The 20,222-nt window shown below is 40.6% G+C and overlaps 3 long non-coding RNA genes across 3 annotated transcripts in view; all 3 read right to left on the bottom strand.

The window, feature by feature from the left end:
* Positions 1 to 53: 53 nt before the first annotated feature.
* On the bottom strand, positions 54 to 10,132 carry LOC124272151. Its single transcript, XR_006897262.1, has 3 exons — positions 9,992 to 10,132; positions 4,141 to 4,143; positions 54 to 64 (listed from the first exon to the last, which is right to left on the bottom strand). It is a non-coding gene; the product is annotated as an uncharacterized LOC124272151 (long non-coding RNA).
* Positions 10,133 to 14,194: 4,062 nt separating this feature from the next.
* On the bottom strand, positions 14,195 to 16,607 carry LOC124272150. Its single transcript, XR_006897261.1, has 3 exons — positions 16,552 to 16,607; positions 15,122 to 15,231; positions 14,195 to 14,282 (listed from the first exon to the last, which is right to left on the bottom strand). It is a non-coding gene; the product is annotated as an uncharacterized LOC124272150 (long non-coding RNA).
* A 1,881-nt stretch (positions 16,608 to 18,488) lies between these two features.
* Positions 18,489 to 20,222, bottom strand: part of LOC124272149 — a 3,959-nt gene continuing 2,225 nt past the window's right edge. The window contains exons 2-3 of the long non-coding RNA XR_006897260.1: positions 19,126 to 19,247; positions 18,489 to 18,510 (exon numbers count right to left, since the gene is read on the bottom strand). This is a non-coding gene — a long non-coding RNA (uncharacterized LOC124272149). The remainder of the gene's footprint in view (positions 18,511 to 19,125; positions 19,248 to 20,222) is intronic.

Genomic DNA, 20,222 nt, shown 5'->3' with positions numbered 1-20,222 from the left:
GAGGCGGATTGACACTGTTCATGGTAAATGACGTGATGGATAGTATGACGCTTTGTCCATTCATCTAACAAAACCTATTGTCATCTAACGTTCACATGCAAATATCGGTCAGATGTCCCCGTTGAACTGCCAAACTGCTTACCTCATTAAAGATATGATTATCAAAAGTTGTGACACCTTTATATCTAATATCCCCTTCTTTTGGTGAATAGAATATTTTTGATAGTATGATCAGTGATGAACGAAGATGACGTACAAATCAGTTCAAGTCTGCGCAACAGATTTGTAACTGCCCCTACCACTGGAAGATAATTGCTCTGAGGTAGAGCGTCAGCACAGACCCTCAGGAATCGACAGCGCAGCTCATATATCCGAGGTAGACAACCAAAGACAGTACCTATCCTGACAAAATTTCATCGTGCGTCTCTTTAAGGTGGCTCTGCAGATATGCCTGATTCAACCAGTGGCAGTGGGACAGGATTGTCTTCAGTCGCGCTTCACACTGCAGTTTGCCGGTTGTGACGAAGGAGGAGTTAACGTCACGTACATTACCGTATTCGTAAGTCTGACCAATGTTTAGGTGGGCAGCACAGTGGTTCAGGGAGCATTTTGTGCCAATTGTCGATATCAATTGGTTGTCATCTACGTGAATCTTACTGCCATCCAGTTTGGAGACCAGATTCTGACCTTTCATGCAGCCACATACTGCAATTCTGACGCGCAGCTTCATACGAAACGCGGGGCGGTGGGGTAGCCTAGTGGTTAAAGCGTTAGCGTGGCTTCGTCGCGCCGAAGACACGGGTTCGATTGCCCACATAGGTATAATGTGTGAAGCCCATTTCTGGTGTCCCCCGACATGATACTGCTGGAATATTGCTAAAAGCGGCGTAAAAATAAACTCACTCACTCTTACGTAACGCCGTTGTTGATGTCATGGACTGACCTTCCCATTCCCCAGTCGTGAACCGATTTAACTCATTTGTGATGAGATGGGAAGACGAGATCGACTCCAAATGAATCAATACCACACCTTGCCAGGACTTGGGCAAGCACACATTGATCAAAGGCAACAACCTCGTGTGAGGATGTTCTGACAATTTCTCCTGTCCATGAGGAGACGACGTGTGGCCTTTACGGCCACGATAGGAAATCACACATATTGACCTCTACTGTTGTATTAGTGTGAAATTCGCAATGGGGTTCATCTCCACTTTTTATAGGCTGAATTGTTACCTGAATTATTTAGATCCACTTCCATAATAATACATACACTACAAGGGCGTAGCTACCATTTTTTAAAAAGCCCGGGATTACACATGATTGCTGCTAAAAAGGTTGGGCAACCCCTCAATACTATCTAAATAAAAAGCAAAAAAATTGGCTTGCTTCGCGCCTGCACTACTTCAAGTGTGAAGTTTAGTTGAGTATATAAGTATTGTTTTCAATTCGTAATACAATATCTATTCTGCGTACCGTTTCCATTTGCAGAATCTGACCTGCCGTGTCCAACGACAACAACTTTGACGCCGTCTACTCCAGTTACGCCATCAAACACAACTGAGTCCGATAATTCCGCAACACCCCGACAATGTATGAAGTTTATGGTTTCCGTCATAGCCTTATCCACGCTTATGGCCGTTCATATCATGTGAACGCCTTGATCATAATTGTACCATCTTGTAATTTAGAACGAACGTGAACCTAATTAAATATATTGGCAAATCAAAGAATTGTGTATTCAAATAAAACTTATAACACATAAGATGTGGATTTGAAACTCAAAGACATTTATGTTATATATAACAATCATTATTCCCTGGACAAGCTGGCACTCATGGAGAGCATACCCTTGATGAAGTGCTGGCCGTGGGTAATAGCCCTTCCTCCGTGTGAGCCTGGGTGAGAACATGCCCACTGCACCCAATTGCTGGTTGTAAGAGGCGACAAAAGTGGGTAACCTGTTTACCATTATGGTGATTTGTGTGTGGATGGGATTCTGGTGGTTGTGGTCAGTGGTTCCAGGAATAGTGTTCCTTACCCCAATACAGCACTTCACATAGAACATGTCCGGTTCTACTACCCGCCTATCAACTGGCTGGTCATGTCAAGCCCTTTGAACAGTCTTCTGTTCATAAAGGTGTTTAGTATACTTACCAAAAACATATACCCAGATGGCGGTGGTTCAAGGGTCAATCTTGTTAAGGCGCGATTTGGTGAATTTTGTAAACTTACACTTGTGTGTGTGTGTGTGTGTGTGTGTGGTGTGTGGTGCGCGCGAGAGAGGGCGTTTCAGTGTGTGTGTGTGTGTGTGTGTTTGTACATCAGCAATTTTGTACATTAATATATTAAAATATAATTCTTTTGTACATGACATGCAGGGGGGTCACTTGCTTTAAAATAAATGTTTAGGGTGGGTGAGTCATTCACATTGTACATGCTTCTCCATAAAAATCATCATCAGCCCCCTTGCCATAAATTAGATAGCAGATACAAATGGGCGGTCCCTACAGTAGATACAAAGTAGAACAGTTTGCCGAAGGCACCCAAAATACAGTACGACTCCATAAATGAGTAACAAAACCCCGTTAATTCAGAGGAAAACGTCCGTTAGGGTATATCATGTCCTTATCAAGTCATCAAGATGAAGTCGTGATCCGAAGGTGTTGCCCTACTCAAACGGGTTTTTTTAAAAGTGAGTGAGTGAGTTTAGTTTACGCCGCTTTTAGCAATATTCCAGCAATATCACGGCGGGGGACACCAGAAATGGGCTTCACACATTGTGCCCATGAAGGGAATCGAACCCGTGTCCTCGGCCGGTTCTACTACCCGCCTATCAACTGGCTGGTCATGTCAAGCCCTTTTGAACAGTCTTCTGTTCATAAAGGTGTTTAGTATACTTACCAAAAACATATACCCAGATGGCGGTGGCTCAAGGGTCAATCTTGTTAAGGCGCGATTTGGTGAATTTTGTACACTTGAACTTGTGTGTGTGTGTGTGTGTGTGTGTGTGTGTGTGTGTGTGTGCGCGCGTGTGCGTGCGCGCGCGCGTGCATGCGTGTGTGTGTGTGTGTGTGTTTGGTTCACAGAGAGAGAGGGGGGGTCAGCAATTTTGTACATTAATATATTAAAATATAATTCTTTTGTACATGACATGCAGGGGGGTCACTTGCTTTAAAATAAATGTTTAGGGTGGGTGAGTCATTCACATTGTACATGCTTCTCCATAAAAATCATCATCAGCCCCCTTGCCATAAATGGTAGATAGCAGATACAAAGTAGAACAGTTTGCCGAAGGCACCCAAAATACAGTACGACTCCATAATAGCCCATTTTATAACCATTGGTCATGACCCCAGTACGACTCCATAAATGAGTAACAAAACCCCGTTAATTCAGAGGAAAACGTCCGTTAGGGTATATCATGTCCTTATCAAGTCATCAAGATGAAGTCGTGATCCGAAGGTGTTGCCCTACTCAAACGGGTTTTTTTAAAAGTGAGTGAGTGAGTTTAGTTTACGCCGCTTTTAGCAATATTCCAGCAATATCACGGCGGGGGACACCAGAAATGGGCTTCACACATTGTGCCCATGAAGGGAATCGAACCCGTGTCCTCGGCGTGACGAGCGAACGCCTTAACCACTAGGCTACCCCACCACCCTTTTTTAAAAGAGAGAGGTTGGTTGATGTGTTGCGTAACTCTGAATTCAACAATATTCCAGCTATATGACGGCGGTCGGTTAATAATCGAGTCTGGACCAGACAATCCAGTGATCAACAGCCATGCCAGCACTCCACAACTTGCCACATTTGAGCAGTTTTCAGTTGGGAAACCAAAAAGAATAGCACAAGTTTTCACTTCATTTCTTCATTAAAAAAGGAGTTCAAGTATAATTCCACACTCAACCAGAATTCTTTGACATGCTCACATTCAAGAAAAACATGTGATAAGTTTTCACTATCAGTTTTACAGAAGGAGGAAACATCTTCATCCACTAGTTTCATATGTTTTAGTTCCTTCTTGGTGTAGATTATGCGATCTAAGAATTTAAATTGGAATTCTAATACTTTTACATTCTTGGTTCAATACCTATAATGACGAAATATATCTTTCCAGGGAGGAAATACCACATTGAAGTTTACAACCTATTTTTACACACAGGTGGAAATTCGTCACAAGCAACAATGTTATCAAAGAGATATCTAGAACCCTTACGGGCACTCCACAGCTTGCCACCTTTGAGCAGTTTTCAGTTGGGAGGCCCCATATGTGCTTATCAACAACGAAATCAATTGATTTTTGAAGTTATGGAACTGTAAGAACAGTATACTTAAGCTTCAACTTTGCTTCGAATTCATGACGGGTACACATATTGAAAGTGACGCTCATCTTTGATCGTAGATCGTGCATATCTACAATCAATTTGTGATGCGTCCGAGGGGTCAAAATAGAAACACAAACACAATTGTGATATGGATATTATCGTTATATTGAGGTTAAAAATCATAGGTGTACATTTTTCCACGGGTATATGCGAGGAACATTCTGGGTGTGATCACCACTGTGAGTGACAACGGAGAGTATACAGTCGCCTGCCCTGCTGGTGTCCTCCAAGGCAAGTTCTCGAGGAACCAGTCCGATTTGTGCCCAGAGAAACTCTTAACTTTATTAGAAGTCAACACAGAAACTTCAGTATCCTTTCGTACTGATGTTGGAGCCGAGTCTTTATCAGGAGGCCAGGGTTTCGTAAAGTGTAACTGTGCTGGTAGCAAGAGATGTGGAACCAAGAAATGCAAATGCTATAAGAACAATCTTCTGTGCAACAGCCGGTGTCATTCAAGTCTCACGCAAAGCTCTATGTTGAAACTGGATAAATAAAGTGTTCACTTTATTATTTTTTGTGTGTTTCATTTTTTAATTTAAACAATTTACTCATTTGGTCAAATGACTGGTCAAAATTTTAGTCATTTGGTCAAATGACTGATTGTTTTAGTCATTTGACCAAATGACTGGTTTGACAGATTGACTGTAACATATATATATGAAACTGATATTTATTACCTGCACTGATGGTGGCAATAGGTTGGTATTCAGTAAACCATGATATGTTGTAACATCATAGTGGTACGTTATTATTTCGATATTGTTCACAATTCAATGGTTTTCCAAGTTACTATGTACAAAAACTTATACACATGGAACCTAATTAAACTCTCCAAATATATTTCATCCCAGTGGTGTAGCTACATGCATCGATGATGACATGTCAGTGATTTCATTACTTCGTAGCGCCAGCTCACAAAGTCCGCCGTCAAACCCACTCAGACACCGCGGCTTCAACAAAAATGGAAGTCGGACAACGGACGTTATATTTGTGATTACAGTACTAATATTACTCAGTGCATGCTTCCATGCGCCCGCCTCCGTGGTGTAGTGGTGAGAGCGTCCGCCTGGAGAGCGGAAGGTCGCGGGTTCGATCCCCGACCGCGTCATACCAAAAGACGTTAAAATATGGTACTTGTTGGTCCCTGCCTGGCGCTCGGCAATAATGGGTACAACAAGGACTGGTCGGCTCGGAGTCAGTATAATGTGTCTGAGTGGGGTATCTCAGTGGGCTAGCACTATAAAACCAGCCTAAGTCTGGGCTAGTACAAGCAGGCGCACATACACATACACATACACACTCATGCGCGTAGTCATATGAGCGAAATATTCTCAAGCACGACGTAAAACCCACTTTCACCTCACCTCACCGCATGTATCTATGCGAAAGTTTGTTAAGGAATGTTTATGATTGCATGTCATCCAAGGAGGGACAAGTTTATGTGGGTATATCAGCTGGTTATATACATCTTTATGTGAATATGTCAGACTTGTCAAGACTCCCACTAACCGCATTTTATGGAATGACATTTTTGGGGTTCGAATCCCATCTCGCTCTCATAAAGCTTCTTAGTTGCCCTATCCGTGCTGATGGGATTCACTTAATCGAATTTCTATACAATACTGCAAACTGAATGTTAATTGAAGGACTTCTCCAGAGACTCGAACAGGATCATTAGATATAGAACAGAAATCATTTAAATTACGTCACAGTTTTATTTGCAATTTGACAAACTATGGTAATTCCATGGAACATTGGCAGGACTAGTTCCCAAACGTTATTACTTCCCTTATATCTGTAACAAGTACCAAGCAAAAGGTTTCTGGTTTTACATTTCCCAAATCATGATCATTGGTTGAGGATGGAAACCCTGTGCATTCAATTGTATATACATACTGTGTAAGTAAAACTGATTATATAATAATAAAAAATACTTGAATATTTACAGACCGCCTGCAATATAGCTGGAATATTGCTGAGTTCGGCCTTAAGCAACAAAAAACACACTGCAGTTATGTGTACTTTAAGCCAGTACAGAGGAGTAAATGTGCCGACGGCAACAGTGATGTCTATATACATGACATGTTGTTAAAGTGAATGCTTACATACTGGGATTTTCTTCCTTGGACATGAGGTGAGGCCGTAACATAATTTATCATCTCCAAGTTGTGGGAGGGCAATCCAGGGCTTTTGTTCATCTTGTAACAAATTAGATGTAAGTGTGCCCGGACACCCATTTTGCAAAGTGAAACCCTACGGAAATATTCATAATGAAAACACATAAAAAGGGATATTTAAAGTGGCTAATGTACGATCTCTCTTCAAAATATTAGGCCTGGATTTGCTCTGCTTGCCCGTGTCACGATATATTTCTAAACAAATAAATAACGAAAAAACCCAAAGCGCGCACACGCATGCACGCACGCACGCACGCACGTACGCACACACACAAAGAAAGAAAAAAGAACAGAAGATTGTCAGTTTCCATGTTTTATTTCCCAGAATTTTAATTCCCACTTAAATACATGTACACCAATTTCTGCTGAGTGTTTTATGAGTATTTCTTATGAGTGAGTGAGTGAGTGAGTTTAGTTTTACGCCGCACTCAGCAATATTCCAGCTATATGGCGGCGGTCTGTAAATAATCGAGTCTTGACCAGACAATCCAGTGATGAACAACATGAGCATCTATCTGCTCGATTGGGAACCGATGACATGTGTCAACCAAGTCAGCGAGCCTAACCTCTCGATCCCGTTAGTCGCCTCTTACGACAGCATAGTCGCCTTTTGTGGCAAGCATGGGTTGCTGAAGACCTATTCTACCCCGGATCTTCACGGGTCGAGTATTTTTTATGAAAAGCAGCAGACATTGCTTATATCATGCATGTTACAAATTAAGTCTTATTTGTGCACGTGTATTGAATATAGGTCATCTGTTTACTACATCATGTTACAGTTTTACGACAATGTTTATTATTTCAGACCCAGGGTATGAAACAGTTTCCGATTGTTCATCCAATCCATATGTCCGAGAAAGCGTAAGTATTTTTTGAACGGACTGGATAAGTATACACGTCGTAAGATTAAGAGAAATACTGCCCCAGTAATACGTTAATTAAATATGAAACAGCCTTGAGGTACTTTACCATGTGGGCTGTACACTGAATATAATGGAGGTGTGTCCGTAGCGAATACTGAGCTGTATAAACTATTTGATGATCAATTTTGTCTGAATAATATTACCATAAATAGATGCCAAGATTTTTTATGAACATTTCGGGATTGTTGGAACTGCCATAAAGTATAGCATTTAAGTTATGTGAAATGGTATCGAGTTTGATATTCTTATACAGTAACTATTATTTGAACACAAATATTTGAGCAGTGTAATCTCATTCTGATTCAGTGAGGGAGGAAGTGTCTGGAGAGACTTATGGTTCTGTGACTAGGCCATAACACTCTTGAATGACTTGATCCGCGGACTGAGTATTATCTCTGGCAACAGGGCATATAGAGCTCTTAAGGCAAACACTCAGTGAAAATATAGGCCACACTTAGCTTGTAGCCAGACAAAAAGCAGAAAACAGGTAAATACTATTAAAAAATCAACCACCACCCCAAACGAAACAAAACAAACAAAACAAAAAACAAACAAAACAAAACGAAACAAAACGAAACAAAACAACAACAAAAATACAAAAACAAATAAGAAATGATTTGCCTTCATAATATATAATCTATTGCAGGAGGTCTGGGGAACGATATTTCTGTATGACTGACGTATGACTGGCAAGGCTGTTTCAGGAAGTAAAGGGATGGCCAAATTTCTTGTAACCGTATTCAGTGTTACAAAACTGTTACTTCCTGAGCAGTAGCTACGTTCTCAGATGCCGTGTGTTCATGTTGGTCCAGTCCACTGCCTGTGGCCTCTGTGTACGATGGGGGATCTGTAACATCCGCAAACGTTGGGGTGGACCCAGCAACATGCCATAAAGGAATATTCATTGAGTTTACTTCCGCTGAAGTTTGGAGGTTGCAATTTTTTCGCCTCAGCCAGTAACAGAAACCGATCATGATAGCAATGCCGACGATGATGACAATTACGATGAGGCCGATGATAATGGGATTTGGCGATGGCTCTTCTGATTTGATTTTTCCTGAAGACGAAATCATGCCATCATCAAACTACAGCAGATGAATACTCGTTTCTTTAAACATTTACCACCAACATATCCTGACAAACCTGACCATACCAAACTTGGAATTACGTTAGTCAAAAACAAAGATGTTATTGTTTCCGATTTAGTTTCTGGTTGCCAGAAACATTGTCTTCATACAAATAAACCAAAGTACACAACCCGAACAAATGACGAAAATTAAAATGCAATCCAGTGATTGTGAAATATGTCCGGGAATAAAGCATTTGGATCAGGGAAATCTAAGCCGTCACATAAAGTCCCTTTGGTATAATGTTTGCTAACGTAGGTACATGTTCATGTATATAGATAGAAGCGACAAAACCCTTTCAACATCCTTAAGAAATCTCTGCTAAAAGCAGAGTCGATTGTACAAATGTGACTACAGGCTGAGTATAACTGCTACTAATAATAAGCATATTTGTACCGCGCATATACCCATGCATAAGCATGCTCAAAGCGCACAAAATATAATGCCATTAAGGCAAGGAGCTCAGTTGAAAGGCTATCTTGAACATATGCGTTTTTAGATTGGATCTAAAGTCACAAGTCTCTGCGGCTTTGCGGGAGGCTGTTCCAGGCCACTGATCCTGCATGGACAATGGACCTGTTTAAAAGCTGCACTGTCTTTACTTTTGGGACAACAAGCAGTTTCTTATCCAGTGAGCGGAGAGATTGGGAAGGCGTGCATACAGTTAGCAGATTAGATAGATAAGAAGGTGCAGTGCCAGTGAAACAGCAGTAAACAAGACATAAGAGAATAAACATGAGCCGGAACTCGACTGGATGCCAGTGGAGAGTGTGCAATAATCTTGGCAGATTGAACTGTAAGATATTGGCGAATATTTCCAATGTTGCGGAGTGACATGAAACCGGTTTTGACAAGTTGAGCTACATGAGGGTCGAATGACAAGATTGAATCTAGGAACACGCCCAGGTCTTTGACTTGATCAGCAAAGTAGATACTTGAATTGTCAAATTCCATTGAGCTGACACCATACTTGGACCTCCACTTCTCTGGACCAAGGAGAATGCACTCTCTTGTTGCTGTAGAGCTTAGGTTTGTTGTGGTTCATCCAGGGTTTAAAGAAAAATAAATTTGTTAAATGATTTGTAAATAGAAAAATATTTTATGATCGGAAGTTTAAATTAGTATCAGATTGTTAGTGGCTGTATCCTCAAGGGGTTAAAGTACTGTAAAATTATTGTCCTCCTGAGAGGGTACGTCAGTTCCAAAACATTCAAAGGAAATTTAAACTCTCCACTTTTTTAATCGTAGAATATGTGTAGATAAATGAATGGCTAGATTTGTCTAAATTGCTAACAGCTGAAGAGATGTTGTAAATCCAGCTAGGGCCCATGCAGGAAGCAAATGTAATGTAAGTCCCCATAGTCCCCAGTATGGTGATCTACATTCAGTTGTTGGCAATCTATAGCCTATTTGTATATTGTATTGTCATGTATAGTTAAAATGTGTTAGATTTAATTAATAGCCTTAAATTTCTATCTGTGATATTCTAGTCGTCTTACTGTCCTTCGTGCACATGTTTTTATAATTTACCTTTAATTATTATTAATATATAGCTTGATATAGTCACGATATGGCTGACATATTGCCAAAGTGACTTTAAATTTTAACTCACCCACTCATCCAGGATTTAACGTCATCACAGCATTGACTCATGTCTGTGAGTGCGCTACATGACTATTCCTGGTCAGCAGGATAAACCATGTACAGCTGTGCATCATCTGTATTGATGACGATGTACGTTGTGTTCGGCAATAACACTTCCAAGCTTCTTAACATAGAAAGTGAAGAGGACCGGCCCCATACCGCCCCCTGTGGTACACCATGTTTGAGATGGACTGGAGCAGAGTGGTGTCCGTCTATAAGCACAGTCCGATGGCGGGAGGTTAGGTAGGACTTGATCCAACAAAGAGCGGTGCCATCAATGGAAAATCACATCTAAGACAATGAATGAGCCTGTCATGATCAATCGTATCTAAAGCCGAACTTAATTAGAGCAGTGTTACCAAAATTGCCCTTGTTCAAATCAAGTCATAGATCAGTCAGGACTTTAACAATAACAGTCTCAGTATAGCTGAGATGCTACAAGTCATGTTGCTGGAGATGTTCTGAAATCCTCACATTTTGGACCAGTTTTGAAACATACGAGAGGTTGGATACTGATCGCTAATTACCAAGTTCATTGCAGTCAAGGTTTGGTTTCTTCAAGAGAGGTTTCACAAGCGCAGATTTCAAGACTTGTGTTGATGATTCTGGTGATCAATAGGAAGAGAACATTAAGATGGTCTAAAAGTACAGATGTGGGCCTAGGGTCAAGGGCGCAAGATGTGGGGTTTGATCTCCTGATCAACATGCGCACTTCAGCCTCACTAAAACGTGTGACTCGCCATTGTCACTGGAGTTTGGGGCCACCAAAACGTGACATGTTACCAGATCCTACCATGAATCATGAATTTTGGCTCAACCTCAGACGGAACATAAGCTGATAGAATGACTGAGGATCGGACATTGATTCCTAGATTCTTGTGTTCAGGGATGCTTGTTTGGCAAGCCGTATCCCCATGGTTACCATATTCCTGGCAACACTGTAATTTGCCTGTGCACTTCCAGGCCAGATGATCTCCAGGCACGATGTCTCTAACACATCTGACGTCATAGTCCATGGGGTCACAGGCCGACACAGGCCGTGACTTGCCTGTTTTCAGAGGCGCGCGAGTAAAATAGTTCTGACAGTTCATTTAGATCAGAGGGAGGACATGATTGCTATTTGATACGTCAACACTGAAAGCAGTTTTAAAATAGCCTTTAAGTTCAGACACTGCTCCTGGGGTTAGGGGACGTATCTACATCCAGAAAGAAAGTGATCAGATAATGATCTGATATTTGAAGGTCGGTCACACAAAGGTCACAAACACAGCACGTATCCTTCATCGTTACAACTTTGTCTCGGGTATGTCCACTCCTGTAGGTAGCGCTAGGAACCAACTGGACACAGTGCATGGACTCGAGAAGACCTTTCATGTTATCACACTATAGACTTGATTTGCTGTTAAAATCAATATAACTTGTTGTCGGATTTGCTGTTATCCGTTTTGTGTACAGCCGCAGCTAAATCATACAGATTCAGCAGCAGCAACATGTACATGTCTACAATATACCTACCAGCTGTGTAGACCAAGTTGAACCCATATGACGTGGAATATTCATCAGAGACGAATTCGACATACAGCGTGTTCCCCGTGCTCCTCACTGTCCTGGTGATGTTTGCCCCACAGACGTTTAACACACGATTAGATTTAGCGGAAGACCCTGAAAGTAAAGCATAATCAAATCTCAGTCAAATACAGCCATAACACCCATGAATCAGCATGTAGTATACTTTTTAAGTCAACGAATACAATCGCATGCGTCTGAGGAGTTTATACAACATATAACTTCCTAAGAAGTCCGTATTTGGTCACCGAAATGTACTGTGCAGAACCTGAGGCATGCATGTGTTTAAGAAACCTCAGAGTCGCCCTAATATACCGTACCCAAACCACCCCGAACACTTCGGACAGTAATTCCAAATTAGGCTGCCGCAGTGACATACATGGAATATATACAAAATATACGCTTAACCAAAACTGACTGACTGACTGACTCTCACCGTCGTATACAGCGATGTAGTCCTGAACACAGTTCTTCGATTTGCTGATGTTTACAACGTTGATGATCAGCTTGACGCGGTCCTCGGACGATGATGCATTGAGTAGCCACCTGCAGTTCAGCTTACTGGAACATGATAAGAACAACGGGCAATGTTGCCTTCATCCGGTTGCCTTAGGTCATGTTACTAATTGGTCGCAACAGAGGAACTGACGGAGCTGTTAACGTATTGACTCTGTAGATGCACCAACTGAATACGGTTGTCTTGTTCCGTGACGTCACGCGTGGACGGCCCGCCCATAGCAATTAGGATTGACAATTAGTATTGCCTTTCTGTGGATAACATCTTCAGATATAAATGTATTTCAATGTGCAATATCTTTCTACCTGGCTTTGAGCCTTTCTGCAGCAAACACACTGCGCTTTGTCATTGATTTGCCATAATCCGTCGGATTTTCGAAAGTGTTATTGCGGTTAAACAAAAGTATTTGTGTGGACATCCGATAGTTCCGCAATTATCATATGCTGATCACATCCAAAAGCCACGTGCAAATTGCGAATCGAGGGGTTTTTCATGAATGTATAGAAAGGTACACCATTTGAGTAAAACATATCTATTTTCATTGAACTATATATTGAGCACATTTATATGTACCTTTATCCGTTAGAATGTATACAAAACTAATCTATTTCCACACGTGTTAAAGGAAATTGTTTTAAACGTACTCAAAGTACTGGTATGAATAGGCAGGCGAGTAGATAGTGGCAGTGGTATTATCGGCTGTTAGCTGAGACACACTGGCGCCACAATCTGGGAAAACAAAATTGTTAAGGATTTTACTGCAGATCCAATCGATTTCACATCCGGAATTACCTGATTTTAAGAAAGAATTGATCGTAATCTAGAAATTCTTTGAAATGTGACAACGGAAAGTACTCATCCTGATTAACTGAGGCAATGTGGGAAGAAACCAGGAAGTATGCTTCAGAAAACTCAGATAAATATTGCGTATTCAAAATCAACCGAAAGCGATTCTATCAGCAATAAAAGGCAAAATAGTGATGGAAGATATTTAATAAAATGAACTACTGAACAATGATGACATAGTTAAAATAAGTAAGCGTCATGGAGAAAGGGGGTGTTGTCCCACATTGTTTTCCTCTGAATGCCTATCATAAAGGCTACTATAAAATATATAGGTCTTGGGTGTTGAAACGTTGCTTGGCAAGCTTAGTTGTCAGCAAAATATTAAACATTTACCACTTTGGTGAAATCATTGAGCACAAGTGATCATACACCAAGGAGTTTGATCAGGGTAAATCTGAGATTCGAACCCATGTTCAAAAGATTCTGGCCTTTCTGAGGGATACATCAATATGTCGAATAACGGCTGGACATGAATGTATAAACCAACTGCTTCGTCTCATTGAGCTTAGTGACAATTTCCTTCATTTTCTTACGTTCCTTATTGAACATTATATCACAGTGGATTCGCCTAATAGTGATTTTAGTTTTGCACCGCACTCAGCAATATTCCAGCTATATGGCGGCGGTCTGTAAATAATCGAGTCTGGACCAGACAATCCAGTGATCAGCAGCATGAGCATCAATCTGCGCAATTGGGAACCGATGACATGTGTCAGCCAAGGCAGCGAGCTTGACTACCCGAGGCTCATTCTCACCCGGACCTTCACGAGTCAATTCGCCTAATACTGTACTCTGGACTTTCCTGACTCAATCCTCTGGGACATTTAATTTGATTAGCGAGGAAGGAAATCCTGAAAACCTCACACGAAACCATTTTGATATGTCGTAGTTATATGATTTCAAATGAGTACTTAGGATACCATCGCAGTAAGACAGGAAATACGTACATATGTAGTACAACCTCTGATAAGTGAATCTGAAACCTTTTCCTAGGTTTGTTTGTGTTTGAAAATTGATGAAAAGTTGCTCTGTGGTGGTCATAAATGAGCGGTCATCCTTCCCGCAGAATCTCCATGAACGATAACCCTGACCTACCCCTCCTGAAACATAAATACATACAGAAGCATAGATGAAGATTCGGACACATTTCTCGGTTCAATGTCTGTTTACACACCAGCGAATACTTCAATGTTAATTATCAAAATTTGATACCTTATCAAAGTAAGTGCACGTGGTATAAAGAATTGAACATAAATATCACTCTTAATCTATGGAAGACACATAATTTTATACCATTTCGAGCATCATATAGTGCTAGGCACAGATGGTTTCAATACCGTATTCTCCATAGGATCCTTACAACCAATAAAGATTTATATAAATACAAACTAATAGAATCACCACAATGTACATTTTGCGATGTTGAAATAGAATCTATCATTCATTTATTATATGAATGCAAACATGTCAAAAAAGCTGTGGCAAGATCTACTAGAATGGATTGAAAATGAAACAGACACACATTTGAAATTAAACGCAGAAACCATTATTCTCGGATTCAAAGAGAGAAGAAATGATGTACTGAATTTTATTTTCATATTAACTAAAGAGTACATATATTCTAGAACATTAGCAAACATTGTACCTTCTCTCGCTAGTCTGAAACCAAAATTGAATTATAATAACCTCTTACACAAATTTAATGCATACTCTCACTGCAAATACGACACTTTTGTTACATTTTGGTCGTCTTGCACAATCTATTTACATAGATAATGACTTTGTACTTTGATTCCTATGTAAAGCAACAAAAATGCTGACTTGTTAAATGTGCATGGTATGCTGTACTCAGATCAAAAAGTAATAAAGTGATAAAAAAAATGTTAAAATTTGATACCTTTACTATCATTGGATTTTCAAATTTTGGTGCTATTTTTACCATCATGTAAAGTAATGCTATCCTCTGGGCACTTTACATCCACCTCGGTAAACCACACGACTATGTGTCCTGGCCGGGAAGATGTGGTGTTCCACCAAGTGTTGTAGCCACTGAAAAATATCACATCGTGTTATATCTATTTTTCAAAGAGAAAAGAATGAAGCAAATTACTGTTTAATTAATCACATTAGTTAGTAAAGTATTTAGAAACATTCCCGTTGACGTCCATTTGGAGGAAGACCAGTTCGTCATTTCAAGGTACGGAAGAAAGACAGACCCGTCCATCGCAATGACTAACACTTGTGCTCATTCCGGAATTCCGGGCTCGCACTCTCAGAAAGAATTAAGAGGCACGGTACTGGCTGGTTAGGATGGAGTATTTAGTAGTGTCTGTGTCAACTTGGTTACCCATGATGTCAGACATCCGTGAAGATCCGGGTTAGAATTGGACTTCAGTAACTCATGCGTATCGTAAAAGGCGGCTAAAAGGTTTGGGAGGTCAGGCTAGCTTACTTGGTGGACACATGTCATCGTATCCAATTGCGTAGATCGATGCTCATGCTGTTGATCACTGGATTGTCTAGTCCAGAATCGATTATTTACAAATCGAAAAGCTGCCATATGGCTGGAATATTGCTGAGAGCGGAGTTAAACGACAAACCAACCAACCATTACATCAGACTATCGTATCCCAATTGCGTAGATCGATGCTCGTGCTGTTGATCACTGGAATGTCTGGTCCAGACTCGATTATTTACAAATCGAAAAGCTGCCATATATCTGGAATATTGCTGAGCGCGGCGTTAAAGAACAAACCAACCAACCATTACATCAGACCAAGTGGTAGACTCGATTATGGTCTACAATGTGCTAGCTGTAGTATTGATCAGTGTGGTAAAGATGAAAAACGACAAAACCTTGTCCACTTCCATGACAAATCTCTCTAACGCCATACTCAAAACTATTACTGCGGTCCATAAATAATGGAGTGTGGGCCAGACAACCCAGTGACTGGCATTATGAGCATCCTCGATAACTCCAGGGTATACGTTCCGATAAGCCTCCACTATAATATATGTAATATAGTGGAGCTTATCGGAACGTATACCCTGGAGGTATCGAGGATGCACTATGAGATGCAATGACTGAATGTGTGGTAACGAATGGTTCAAGTCAAAATATGGAACTGCATCAAACATAATTCTTGTCACTGATGCATCACATTTTGAAATGTCCTCCTCATGTGTATTAACTCACTCACTCTATAAACAATACATCCTGGATTGATAATCCTGGATCGATACAGAACATAAAGTTGCTCAGTGTTTGTCTAAATTTATTTTATATATCTACTACAATGCATCAATTTTACTTTATTGGCAAACTAAAAGAAATGTACAATTGGTAATTTGGGTTAATGTTAGATGTACCTCAAGTAATTGCCTTTCCGGGAGGAAAAACGAATGATTTCTCATACCCGTATGCTTCTAATGCCATGTTAACCTGACCTAGAATGCAAGAATACAACATTGTCAGTGTCATGTTAGTATTAGATATGCGGGTAACGATATCGTCACACAAATTATGACTCAGTTGACGTCTGTGACAATGACAAGTTCCAAGACAGATGAGCCATCAATTTTAGAGAAGCACACACAGCAATATATACATATCCAAAGGTGTGAAAACACTATAGTGCGTACAGTATCTGCTTAGATGTGATATCCAAAATTATCATAGTATTTAACCACAGCATAGGCTCTTTCCGTAAGTATGTCTTTGTGCACTTTCGTTAGTTCAAGAAAGTATTTAATACAACAACAGAGCACATGTGTTCTTAAACTGCAAAAAGGATATCGGCATCGTTCTCGGGATACTATAGCATTTTCTCGCCCTGTAAAATGTTTCGTGAAGTTCAGTTTGCTGTCCTGTAAAATGACTTGCAGAGAACATTTGTCAAAAGTTTGACGAGTATTCCCGATCCATATCTGTCGAGTATAGTTGTCGTGTACAATACCTTTCCGGATAGTGTGCTGTCATGTACAATATCTTGTCAGAAAGTTCTTTGTTCTTTTTTGGAGCAGTTTGTATTTATGTAAAATTCCTTGTTTGTTTGTTGTCCTCTACAAAGTTTTGTTGAGCGGTTTGCTGTCTTATAATATGTCTTGTCGAGCAGTGTGTTGGATCCTGCAATGTCTTGTCGAGCGGTTTGCTGTCCTCTTTTATGACTTATCGAGCAGTTTGGTGTCCTCTACGGTGACTTGAAGAGCAGTTTGGTGTCCTGTACTATGACTTGAACAGCAGTTTGGTGTCCTCTGGTATGTCTTGTCGAAAAGGTCGTTGTCCTGTACAAAGTCTTGTCGGGTAGTTCGTTGTCCTCTAGTATGTCATGTCGAGCAGTTAACTGTCATGTGCAATGGTTGTCTAACAGTGTGATGTTTTTTGCAATGTCTTGTCGAGTAGTTCAGTGTCCTCTAGTATGTCATGTCGAGCAGTTAACTGTCATGTGCAATGGTTGTCCAACAGTGTGATGTCTTTTGCAATGTCTTGTCGAGTAGTTCAGTGTCCTCTAATATGTCATGTCGAGCAGTTTGCTGCCTTGTACAATGCACTGTTGAATAGTTTGTTGTCAGCAGCTATGTCTCGTCGGGCAGCGTGCTGACATGTAGTGCCTTCTGGGGTTGTGTGTTCTACACTGCCTCGTCGGGTAGTCTGTTGTCACGTTCAATGCCTTGTGGAACAGTTTGGTTGTCATGTACAATGGCTTAGTTAGTTGAGGTGAGGTGAGGTGAAAGTGGGTTTAACGTCGTGCTTGAGAATATTTCGCTCATATGACGACGTGCATGCGTGTGTATGTGTATGTGCGGTTGCTCATACTAGCCCAGACTGAAGCTGGTTATATAATGCTAGCCCACTGAGATACCATGCCGCAGTGAAGCATGAATACTCCACTCAGACACATTATACTGACTCCGAGCCGACCAGTCCTTGTTGTACCCATTAATGCCGAGCGCCAGGCAGGGACCAACAAGTACCATATATTAACGTCTTTTGGTATGACGTGGTCGGGGATCGAACCCGCGACCCTCCGCTCTCCTGGCGGACGCTCTAACCACTACACCACGGAGGCGGTCCAATGGCTGAGTTAATAGCTGCCTTTCGTGTATAATGTCTTGTGGAATGCTGTGTGTTTTTCTGTATAAACTCTTATGCAATACAACCACCACGCTGTTAATAATTACCTCCCCAGTATTCCAGAAGAAAGCCCTTGTTGTTTGTATTGAAATCAGCTTCAAAGACAATCAGCATCTGGCTTGACAGACTTTGGTATGATGGTGTCTTGTTGGTACAAAATCCTCCAATACGATTTTCAATCGTCTCGTCAAGACCTGAATGGACAGGTTATCGTTCAGTTGTTAGATTTATGGTGGCTGGATTGGTGACGATATTACTAATGTATTGTAACAAACGACATATCGTTGAAAGGGGCACATAACATAAAAGCATGTGTCACAGATAACTCACTGATGGTGGAGTCACTGAGTATCATTTATTCTAATATATATTTTAGTTTGTAAAATGAGAACGTGTCATAATGCCATGTGTCACATGTAGATTTGTGAAAGATAACAGTTCACGAATATTTACGATTAGTATATTTTAATATATTTTAATTACAGTTAATGTAACTGAAGAAAAAACATTTTGAACATTACTTCATTGTGGCATATCCCATTAGCAAAACATTTGTTGCGGATTAAGAGGCACATGTTTAATGAATATTCATTCTTTCACAAAGAGATTGCATTGGCCAAAGATAGCATAGGTCCAAAGTAAATTGTAATTGTCATAGGAAGTCCCTTAGATTTGTGAAATTATTAAATAGATTGTGTCTAAAATTATAACTTCATTAAATAAATGCATAAAGATGTCTCCTGGTCATGTCATTTCAAATTAATTTGAGTTTCAGCTTGAAACTGAGGGTCCTCTAAATCACATATTACCATCATAGACTGAGATCACTCTCTTCACACAGTGGATGCTACCGCCAATGTCACTGGCTTTCACGGATATATAGACGGCGTGTCCGGGGGAGCTGGTGATGGCATATTTACACCTCTGGTAGCTACCAACAGAAGTCACACATATGTCACTAAAGTAGATGATGCATCGATCGGAGTGTGGATGTTCACTGTCATTCACCACAATACTGATCAAACCATCAGGTCCTGGTCGACGACAGCATGTTGATATGATACCATTCTCATTACTACCTTCATACAAGGAGCATGAGCATGCCAGTCACTATCATCAACACGTAGATTCATCTTCCCACAATCAACGAGCCTGTGCACCAATTCGAAAACTATAAATCATCAGCGTCATTCTGATGGATGCTCACGTCTAGTTAAGATTCCAAAATAGCATCCAGCATCCCATTATCAATCACCATGCAGATACATTGTACACTCATCAATCACCATACAGTTACAATGTTCACTCATCAATCACCATACAGGTACAATGTACACTCATCAATCACCATACAGGTACAATGTTCACTCATCAATCACCATACAGGTACATTGTACTCTCATCAACCACCATACAGGTACATTGTACACTCATCAATCACCATACAGGTACATTGTACACTCATCAATCACCATACAGGTACATTGTACTCTCATCAATCACCATACAGGTACATTGTACTCTCATCAACCACCATACAGGTACATTGTACTCTCATCAATCACCATACAGGTACATTGTACTCTCATCAACCACCATACAGGTACATTGTACTCTCATCAATCACCATACAGGTACATTGTACTCTCATCAATCACCATACAGGTACAATGTACACTCATCAATCACCATACAGGTACAATGTACACTCATCAATCACCATACAGTTACAATGTACACTCATCAATCACCATACAGGTATCAATCACCATACAGGTACATTGTACTCTCATCAACAACCATACAGGTACATTGTACTCTCATCAATCACCATACAGGTACATTGTACTCTCATCAACACACCATACAGGTACATTGTACTCTCATCAATCACCATACAGGTACA

This window comes from Haliotis rubra, unplaced genomic scaffold (assembly GCF_003918875.1).
Source record: "Haliotis rubra isolate DU_JTF1 unplaced genomic scaffold, ASM391887v1 Scf167, whole genome shotgun sequence".
Lineage (NCBI taxonomy): Eukaryota > Metazoa > Mollusca > Gastropoda > Lepetellida > Haliotidae > Haliotis > Haliotis rubra.
Note: the sequence above shows the minus strand (reverse complement) of the source record. Positions and strands in the feature narration are given on the sequence as shown.